This window comes from Rhinolophus ferrumequinum, chromosome 15 (genome assembly GCF_004115265.2).
Source record: "Rhinolophus ferrumequinum isolate MPI-CBG mRhiFer1 chromosome 15, mRhiFer1_v1.p, whole genome shotgun sequence".
NCBI classification, from domain to species: Eukaryota; Metazoa; Chordata; class Mammalia; order Chiroptera; family Rhinolophidae; genus Rhinolophus; species Rhinolophus ferrumequinum.
Window position 1 is genome coordinate 45,747,114 of NC_046298.1, and position 11,200 is coordinate 45,758,313.

Below are 11,200 nucleotides of genomic sequence, written 5' to 3' on the forward strand. Positions count from 1 at the left end.
TGTTTTTTTGTTGTTGAGTTTCATGAGTTCCTTGTATATTTTGGATATTAGCCCCTTATTGGAGTCACTGTTTGCAAAAATCTTCTCCCATTCAGTTGGTTGCCTCTTTATTTTGTCGATGGTATATTTTGCTGTGTAGAAGCTTTAAGTTTCATATAGTCCCATTCGTTTATTTTAGCTTTACTTTCATTGCCTTTGGAGTCAAATTCATAAAATGCTGTTTGAACCCAAGGTCCATAAATTTAGTACCTATGTTTTCTTCTATGCAGTTTATTGTGTCAGGTCTTATGCTTAAGTCTTTGATCCATTTTGAATTAATTTTGATACATGGTGACAGATAGCAGTCCAGTTTCATTCTTTTGCATGTGGCTTTCCAATTCTCCCAGCACCATTTATTGAAGAGGCTGTCTTTCCTCCAATGTATGTTTTTAGCTTCTTCTGCTGACCATGGGTTTCACTTCTTTTTCTAGTTCTTTAAGGTGTAACATGAGGTTATTTATTTGGGATTTTTCTTGTTTCTTGAGATAGGCTTGTAATGATATAAATTTTTCCCTCTTAAAACTGCTTTCGCTGCATCCAAAAAATTTTGGTAGGATGTATTTTCATTGTCATTTGTTTCTATGTATCCTTTGAACTCTCCTCTAATTTCTTTTTTGACCCAGTTGTTCTTTAAAAGTACGTTGTTTAATCTCCATGTATTTGTGTTTTTTCCTGCTTTCTTTTTGCAGTTGATATCCAATTTCAAAGTCTTGTGATCAGAGAATATGCTTGGTATGGTTTCAATCTTCTTAAGTTTGCTGAGGCTGATTTTATGTCCCAATATATTGTCTATCCTTGAGAATGTTCCATGTACACTAGAAAAGAATGTATAGTCTGATGTTTTGGGATGAAGTGCTCTATATATGTCAATTATGCCCATTTCATGTAATGTGTCATTTAGGGCTGCTATTTTGTTATTTATTTTCTGTTTGGATGATCTCTCCATAGCTGTCAGTGATGTATTTAAGTCTCCTAGTATAATTGTGTTTTGGTCAATTTCTCCCTTTAGTTCTGTTAGTAGTTGCTTGGTATATTTCGGTGCTCCCTGATTTGGGGCATAAATATTGATGACTGTTATGTCTTGTTGTATAGTCCCCTTACCATTATGAAATGTCCATCTTTGTCTCTTGTTATCTTTTTCACCCTGAAGTCTGTTTCATCTGATATCATTATGGCTACACCTGATTTTCTCTGGGTATCATTTGCTTGGAGTGTCAATTTCCACCCTTTCACTTTGAGTCTGTGCTTGTCCTTGTAGCTGAGATGTGTCCCTTGGAGACAGCAGATGGTTGGTTTTAATTTTTTGATCCAATCTGGTACTCTGTGCCTTTTTATTGGTGAGTTCAGTCCATTTACATTTAAGGTGATTATTGATATGTGAGGATTTCCTGTCATTTTATCTTTAGTTTTCTGGTAAGGCTGTGTCTCCATTGTTTCTTTGCCTTTTTGTTGTTGTCTATTATTTCTGTATGGTGGTATTCTATGATGTTTCCCTTTGTTTCTTCTTTTATTACAGTATGTATTTCAGTTCTGGATTTTTCTTGAGGGGTTACCCTTAAGTTTAAGTAAAAGAAAGTTTGATATTTAGAATATTCCATTTTTTTTTAGCACGCTTACTTTCTCCATTACTATATTCCGGTTCAGGCCTTTACTCTCCCCCTTTTTATGTTTTGGTTGCCACAAATTGTCCCTGTTGATGGTGGTCGAATAGCCTCCTTTAGTATTTCTTGTAGTGCAGGTTGTGTATTAGAAAATTCCCTCAGCTTCTGTATGTCTGGAAAGGTCTTTATTCATCCTTCATATCTAAAGGATATCTTTGCTGGATACATTATTCTTGGCTCATAATTTCTCTCTTTCAATAGTTTGAATATTTGGTTCCACTCCCTCCTGGCTTGTAGAGTTTCTGCTGAAAAATCTGATGATAATCTAATGGGCTTTCCTTTGTAAGTTACCGTCTTCTTTTCCCTGGCTGCCTTGAGGATTCTTTCTTTGTCATTGATTTTAGACAGCTTCAATACAATGTGCCTTGGAGAAGGCCTTTTGGGATTGAGGTAATTAGGTGTTCTATTTGCTTCTTGGATTCGAGGATCCAGTTCTGTCCACAAGTTTGGGAAGTTCTCATTGACAATTTGTTTGAATATATTCTCTGTTCCCTTCTTTCTTTCTTCTCCTTCTAGTATGCCCATTATTCTTATATTGCTCTTTCTGATGGAGTCAGAAAGTTCTTGTAGAGTTCTTTCATTTCTTTTAAGTCTCAAGTCTCTTTCTTCTTCCATCTGTGTAATTTCCAGGTTTTTGTCTTCCATGTCACTGATTCTTTCCTCCATCTGGTCATCTCTACTACCTAAGCTGGTTATTTCATTCTTCATTTCTTCTATTCAGTTCTTAATCTCCAGAAATTCTATTTGGTTCTTTTTTAAAATTTCAATCTCTTTCGTAAAATGCTCATGTTGTTCTTTGATTGCGTTTCTGAGTTCATTAACATGACTTTGTGTGTTTTCTTGCATCTTGTTGAGTTTTTTCAGAACTGCAATCTTGAATTCTCTGTCGTTTAAGTCACATATTTCCATATCTTGAAGTTCCTTTTCTGGAGACTTTTCACTTTCTTTCTGAGCTGTCTTGTTGCCTTGGTTATTTCTTTTTTAATTTTTTTTTTAAATTAAAAAAAATTTTTAAAATCACATCCTAGAAAATGTTAACAATCCCTTCAAATTGTAAGAGTCTATGATTTTTTTATACTAAAAATAATAATAAACAATTTATTCTTACATTTGAAAAACACAAATGTTTGATTTACAAGTATGTCTTAAAACTCCTTCTGTTTTTTTTTTTTTAATTGGGGTGACAATTGTTAGTAAAATTACATAGATTTCAGGTGTACAATTCTGTATCACATCATCTCTAAATTACATTGTGTGTTCACCACCCAGAGTCAGTTCTCCTTCCATCACCATATATTTGATCCCCCTTACCCTCATCTCCCACCCCCCTTACCCTCTGGAAACCACTAAACTATTGTCTGTATCTATGAGTTTTGTTTGTTTGTTTGTTTGTTTGTTGTTTTTTGTTTTTACTTAGATGTTTATCATTTATATCCCTCACACTGTGGACCCCCCGCCCCCATCCACTATCTCTCTGACATCGCACCGAGCCATCCCATTTCCACTATCTCCACTCCCAATGCTGTACTCTGCCTATTGTAAATGTATACATACCTATATACACACACACACACACACATATATATATATATATATATATATATATATATATATATATATATAATATTATAGTTGGCATTCATTATTGTTCAGCTTCAGGTGTACAGTGCAGTGATCAGGCATCTACATCTTCCCTGAGATGGTCTCCCAAATGGGACACGTGTCTATCGGATACCCTACAAAATCTTTACAACATTATTGATTACGTTCCCCAGATTAATTTTCAAAACCCCATGGCCATCTTGTGGTTACTGATTGTTTCCTAATCCCTCACCTTCTCCCATACCCCCACCCCCCTGCCCATCTAGCAACCCTCAGTTTTTCCTCTTTGTCTCCAAAACTGTTTCTGATTAGTTCATTCAGTTAGTCTTTTTTTTTAGATTCTGCATATAAGTGAGATCATATGGTACTTATCTTTCTCTGTCTGACTTATTTCACTTAATATAATGTTCTCTAGGTCCGTCCATGTTGTTGCAAATGGTAAGATTTCTTTCTTCTTTATGGCTGCATAGTACTCCATTGTATAAATGTACCACATTTTGTTAATCCAGTCATCTACTGATGGGCATTTCAGTTGTTTCCATGTCTTGGCTATTGTGTATAGTGCTGCAATAAACATAGGAATGAATAAAGATTTTTGAATTGAGTTTTGGATTTCTCCGGATAGATACCTAGGAGTGGAATTACTGGATGATAGGGTAGTTCCATTTTCAGATTTTTGAGATACCTCCATACTGTTTTCCACAGTGGCTGCACCAATCTGCAATCCCACCAACAGTGCACAAGCGTTCCCTTTTCTCCACATCCGCGCCAGCTCTTGTTGTTTGTTGATTTATTGATGATAGCCATTTTGACTGGGGTGAGGTGGTATGTCATTGTGGTTTTTATTTGCATTTCTCTGATGTTTAGTGAGGTTGAACATTTCTTCATATGTCTGTTTGCCATCTGTATGTCCTTTTTAGAAAAATGTCTCTTCAAGTCCTCTGCCCATTTTTTAATTGGGTCGTTTGTTTTTTTGGAGTTGAGTTGAGTGAGTTTTTTTATAGATTTGTGATATTAACACCTTATCAGATATATCATTGGCAAATATCTTTTCGCATTCAGTAGAATCCCTTTTTGTTTTATTGATGGTTTCCTTTGCTGTGAAAAAACTTTTTAGTTTGATATAATCCCACATGTTTATTTTTTCTGTTACTTCCCTCGCGTGAGGGGATATGTCAGTAAAAATCTTACTCCGGGTAATGTCTGTTAAGTTTCTTCCTATATTTTCTTCTAGGTATTTTATGGTTTCAGATCTTACATTTAAGTCTTTAAGCCATTTTGAATTTAGTTTTGTATATGGTGTAAGGAGGTGGTCCAGCTTCATTTTTTTGCATGTGTCTGTCCAGGTTTCCCAGCACCATTTATTGAATAGACTGTCTTCACCCCATCATACATTCTTGCTTCCATTGTCGTAGATTAAATGGCCATATAGGCATGGATTTATTTCTGGACTCTCTATTCTGTTCCATTGATTTATGTGTCTGTTTTTATGCCACTACCATGCTGTTTTGATTATTGTAGCCTTGTAGTATAATTTGAAGTCAGGTATTGTTATACCTCCCACTTTGTTCTATTTCTCAAGATTGCTGAGGCTATCTGGGGTCTTTTATGGTCCCATATAAATTTTAGGATTATATGTTCTATTTCTGTGAAAAACGTCGTTGGTAGTTTGATAGGAATTGCGTTGAATATGTATATTGCCTTAGGCAGTATGGACATTTTAACTATATTAATTCTTCCTATCCTTGAACATGGTATGTGTTTCCATCTATTTTTATCTTCTTTCATTCCTTTCTTCAGTGTTTTATAATTTTCTGAGTACAGATCTTTTACTTCTTTGGTTAAATTTATTCCCAGGTATTTTATAGTCTTTGGAGCAATTGTAAATGGGATTGTTTTTTTCATTTCTCCTTCTGATGTTTTATTATTGGTATATACAAATGCAACTGATTTCTGAATATTAATTTTGTATCCTGCTACTTTACTAAATTCATCTATCAGCTCTAATAGCTTCTTGGTGGAGTCTTTAGGGTTCTCTATATATAGTATCATGTCATCTGCATATAATGACAATTTTACTTCCTCCTTACCAATTTGGATGCCTTTTATTTCTTTTTCTTGTCTGATTGCTGTGGCTAGAACTTCCAGCACTATGTTGAATAGAAGCGGAGATAGTGGGCAACCTTGCCTTGTTCCTGATCTCAGGGGGAATGGTTTTAGCTTTTCCCCATTGAGTATGATGTTAGCTGTGGGTTTGTCATATATGGCCCTTATTATGTTGAGATATGATCCCTCTATTCCCACTTTCTTAAGGGTTTTTGTCATAAATGGCGGCTGGATTTTATCAAATGCTTTTTCTGCATCTATTGATATGATCATGTGATTTTTATTTTTCATTTTGTTAATGTGGTGTATCACATTAATTGAGTTGTGGATGTTGAACCACCCTTACATACCAGGGATGAATCCCACTTGATCATGGTGTATGATCTTTTTAATGTATTGCTGAATTCTGTTCGCTAATATTTTCTTGAGGATTTTTGCATCTATGTTCATTAGAGATATCGGCCTGTAGTTTTCTTTTTTTGTGGTGTCTTTGTCTGATTTTGGGATCAGGGTGATAGTGGCTTCGTAAAAAGTGTTTGGGAGTCTTCCCTCCTTCTGGACTTTTTGGAAGTGCTTGAGGAGAATAGGTGATAATTCTTTTTTGAACGTTTTGTAAAATTAACCTGTAAAGCCATCTGGTCCAGGGCTTTTGTTTGTTGGGAGATTGTTGATTACTGATTCAATTTCCCTGGTGGTAATCAGTCTATTCAGGTTTTCTGTTTCTTCTTGAGTTAGCCTTGGAAGGTTGTACGCCACTAGAAAATTGTCCATTTCTTCCAGATTGTCAAATTTGTTGGCATATAGTTGCTCATAGTAATTTCTTAAAATTTTTTGTATTTCTGCAGTGTCTGTTGTCACTTCTCATCTTTCATTTCTGATTTTATTAATTTGGGTCCTCTCTCTCTCTTTTTTAATGAATCTGGCTAAAGGTTTGTCAATTTTGTTTATCTTCTCTAAGAACCAACTCTTGGATTCATTGATCTTTTGTACTGTTTTTCTGGTTTCTATTTCATTTATTTCCGCTCTGATCTTTATTATCTCCTGCCTTGTGCTCCCTTTGGGCTTATTTTGCTATTCTTTTTCCAGATCCCTTAAGTGTGACGATAAACTGTTGATTAGTGATGTTTCTTGTTTCTTTAGGTATGCCTGCAATGCTATGAATTTTCCTCTTAGGACTGCTTTCGCGGCATCCCATAGATTTTGGGTCGTCGTGTTTTCATTTTTGTTTGTCTTGAAATATCTTTTTATTTCTTCCTGGATCTCCTGCTTGACCCATTCATTATTTAGTAATAAGTTATTTAACCTCCATGAATTGGTGTGTCTTCCAGTTTTATTCCTGTAGTTCATTTCTAATTTCATAGCATTGTGATCAGAGATGACAATTGGTATGATTTCAATTTTCTTAAATTTATCAAGACTTGTTTTGTGGCCTAACATATGGTCTATCTTGGAAAATGTTCCATGTGTGCTTGAGAAGAACGTGTATTTTGCAGCATTGGGGTGAAATGCTCTGAAAATATCGATTAAATCCAAGTGGTCCAATGTATCATTTAAGGCTGTTGTTTCCATATTGATTTTCTGTCTGGAAGACCTGTCCCTTGTGGTCAGAGGTGTGTTGAAGTCCCCTACTATGATAGTGTTACTGTTGATCTCTGTCTTTATGTCAGTCAGTACCTGTTTTATATATTTAGGTGCTCCTATGTTGGGTGCATAGATGTTTACTAGGGTTATGTCCTCTTGTTGGATCGATCCCTTTATTATATATAGTGCCCATCTTTGTCTTTTAATATGTTCTTCATTTTAAAATCTATTTTGTCAGATATAAGTAATGTAACTCCAGCTTTTTTCTCATTGCCATTTGCATGAAATATGTTACTCCAACTCTTCACTTTCAGCCTGTGTGTGTCTTTTGATCTGAGGTGAGTCTCTTGTATACAGCATATACAAGGGTCTTGCTTTCTTATCCACTCAGCCACCCTGTGTCTCTTGATTGGAGCATTTAATCCGTTTACATTTGAAGTGATTATTGATAGGTACATAGTTATTGCCATTTTTAAATTTGTAGTTAGATTGTTTTGATCTTTCTTCTATTTACAGAAGTCCTTTTAGTATTTCTTGCAATGCTGACTTGGTGGTAATAAATTCCTTTAGCTTATTTTTTTTGGGAAGCTCTTTATCTCTCCATCAACTTTAAATGATAGCCTTGCTGGATAAAGCAATCTAGGTTGTAGGCCTTTGTTTTCCATCACTTTGAGTATCTCCTGCCACTCCCTCCTGGCCTTCAATGTTTCTGTAGAAAAGTCATTTGATAGTCTTATGGGAGTTCCCTCATATGTAACTCTCTGTCTTTCTCTTGCTGCTTTTAGGATTCTCTCTTTGTCTTTAAGCTTTGTCATTTTAACTATAATGTGTCTTGCTGTGGACCTGTTTGGGTTTATCCTGGTTGGAACTCTCTGCACTTCCTGGGCTTGTATGTTGGTTTCCTTCATCAGATTGGGGAAGTTTTCGGACATTATTACTTCCAATATGTTCTCAATTTCTTGCTTCCTCTGTTCACCTTCTGGTATTCCTATGATGCGCATGTTGTTGCGCTTGATGTTATCCCAGAGTTCTCTTAAGCCATCCTCATTGTTTTTTATTCTTTTTTCTTTCTGTTGTTCTGTTTGGGTGATCTCTGCTAACTTGTCTTTTAAGTCGCTGATTCGATCCTCTGCTTCATCTAACCTGCTGGTAATTCCTTCAAGTGAGTTCTTAATTTCGGTAATTGTGTTCTTTAGTTCTAACTGGTTGTTCGTTATGATTTCTACATCCTTCTTTATGTCTTCTCTAAACTCCTTAAACATTCTTATCACCAGTGTTCTGAACTCTGTCTCTGAAAGGTTGGTTACGTCTGCTTCATTTGGTTCCAGTTGTGGAGGTTTCTTCTGTTCTTTTATTTGGGACGTGTATCTTTTTTTCCCCATTCTGCCTGACTTTCTGTGTTTGTTTTGATGTATTAGGTAGATCCCCTAGAGTTCTTAGTTCTTGCTAGGTTATCTTATGTAGTATGTGTCCTTTATATTTGACTTGCACTACTTCGTTCTTCTCCTCTGCGTGTGCTCCAAAGGTGACTCTTGTGTTGTGTATATTGTCCTGTTCAAGAAGATCTTTAATTTCTTTTTGCTTGTGAGTAGGTGGGGTTAACTCCTAGGCTGACTCGTTGTGAGACTTGGCTCTGCCCACCGCAAGGTGTTCTTCTGCGTGAGGGTTGACCATTTAAATGTGGTTTGGCCTCTATGGGCTCTAGTGCCTGCAGAGAATTCCCTCTGGGTGTGTGACTTGTAGGTAAAACCCGGTGGTACTCTGGTTTGGTCTGGAGTTGGCCTCTGGACATGTTGTATCTTGTGCCTCTTAAGCTGGGCCCTGGTAGGGCAATTTCAGAACAAAGCAAATCACCAAGCACAACAACAACAACAACAACAACAAAGAAAGAAATCAAATATATTCACATGTAAAAACACCCGATAAACCCCACTCGACACAGGTAAAGATATCAAAGATATAAAGACAAAACACAACAAAACAAAACAAAGGGAAACAAAAAGCAGTGCCAGTCTTGGCTTAAGCCCACCAAGTAATGTCCAGGCTGTCCTCTGCTGTACCAAAGAGCCCCCTGCTTATTGCACAGGCAGAGTCGGTCACCTGGTGCCCTGAGTGACTTTGGGACTGTAGATTTAAATGCGTGGGCCTGAGGGGTCTGGACGATAGCTTTCACAAAGTCAGTGCAGTTTCTGCCCTTGCCTGCACATATGCACACTGAGAGTAGCACCACCAGCCCCGTGTCCAGTACTCCTGAGTCTTAGGGCACTTCTTCAGTGTGTGTGTGTATGGGCGGGGGAGAGGGGGTGCGGGCGGGAGATTTCTGAGCTGCTGAAAGCCCAGAGCTGAGTCTGCCGCTTACTGCTGATCCCTGGGAGTGTCTCTGCAGTTGCACTTGCCCCACCCTAGGCAGGCCAGAAAGGGTGGGGGCTGGGGATGGAGGGGTCTTTTCTCACTCCCAGCCCCGCCATGCGTCACCCTCTTCCCGCAGGCCAGAAAAGGTGGTGGCTGGGGGTGGAGGAGTCTCTTCTCTCCTAGCCCAGCCAAAATCACACTCTTCCCAGCCTCTTCCCTGGGTCAGCGCTGCCTGTCAGTCTTCCCAGAGCCTGAGCACTATGGCTCTTCTGTAATCTGACACTACTCCTCAGTTCAGGGGCCAGTTTAAGTCTCTGGAAGGGCGGGAGTAGGATTGGAAGAGCGGGGAGGAGGGGCCCAGGTATGGAGTCTGTGTTCTTTGTCCGCCCTAGGGCCCACTAGCCGCCCTCTGGGCGGGAGAAATCAGCCGTGGGACGCAGGGAAAGAGCCCACCTCCTGGTCTCTGTGCTCTTCGTTCCGCCCTGTGTTCCCATGCGTGCCCGGAACTGCGGGTGCCACCGCGGTTTTCGTTGCCGCCACCAGCCGGAATGCCGCCAAGGGCCCACGCGTTTTCACTCCGCTCCCTTCCTTCCTTCCCCTGCTCGCCCAATTAGCGCACCTTCAAGTAATCCTTCCACGAATCTCTTAGCTGTTCTGTGTGATGAGAAAAGAGCTGCCTTGGTTATTCATGGCAATTACTGATTTATTATTTCTCTTCCTAGACATCTACAGGCGTGGTTCTACAACAGGTAGATAGGAAGAGGTCTTTCTTTTGTTTTCCAATACTTGTTGGTAGAATGTTTTATTTTCTCTCCGACTACAGCCTTTTTTTCCCTCTCTCACACATGGTAGTGCTATGTTTTCTCTGCACTATTCCAGCTTCTCTCACAATGGGGGGATTCCCTGGGAGATGGGCTTCTCCTCTGTTAATAGTTCGCTTGGGTCACAGGTCGCAGTGTCCGTGTGGGTATGCGGAGAGCTTTTGAAGTTGCAAAGCTCTTCCTGAACCAGATTCAGAGCCCGTATGTTTCAGCAGTTCTGTTTACTCCTGCAGGGATCCGCCCAGATAGGTGGGGCCGGGGACGGGATGAGTTGTGAGAGGTGGCCCAGAGCAATGCGGGTGACCACCACCACAGCCGGTCCTGCTTCCACAGCTCCCTCCCCTTTGCCAGAACTAGTTGGGCTGCGAATCTGTGTCTGCGGTCCATAGTTCTCAGAATAGCAAATATTCTGTTCTTTTGATCTGACACTGCTACTATTCCGCTTCTAGCACCGGGCAGGTGGGGGCGGGACGAGCTCTGGGAGGGTAGGGAGGGGGCGGCTAGTCTCAGTGCCTAAGGCTTCCGTTCTCTGCTCGGCAGTGAGGGCTTAAACCACCGTTTTCAGCCTTCTTCCCTCAGTCTTTGCTCCGAGGTCTCTGCGTGAGTGTTGGGTTCAGCCGTGTTCTATGCTGTCCCCTCAGCCCTGTGGGCCATAAGTGGAGCCCTAGCAGTCCGAGTTCTTCCCTCTCCCGCAGCTGCGGTAGCTCCGGGATGCAGCGAGCTCGGAGCACTGAGCCAGGTCTGCGTCCTGCTCCCGCCCGCGAGGCTCCATCTCCACACTTCTCCCTTCCCTCCTCTCCCGCTCGCGTGATTCTCCCACCATTCGGTGAATTCAGTAGTGGGCCTCTTTGTCTTGCCTGTCTGCTGTGCAGGGAGTCCTTTGTGGAGTTATTGTTGTTTGATTAGTTGTAAATTCCAGGGGAGCTTTACAGAGGCTCCCCTCACGCTGCTATTTTGATGACGTCTTTCGCCCATATTCAGTAAACACATTTGACCAGTATTTCTTGTTATCATTATCAGCATCTCTGCATATTCTTC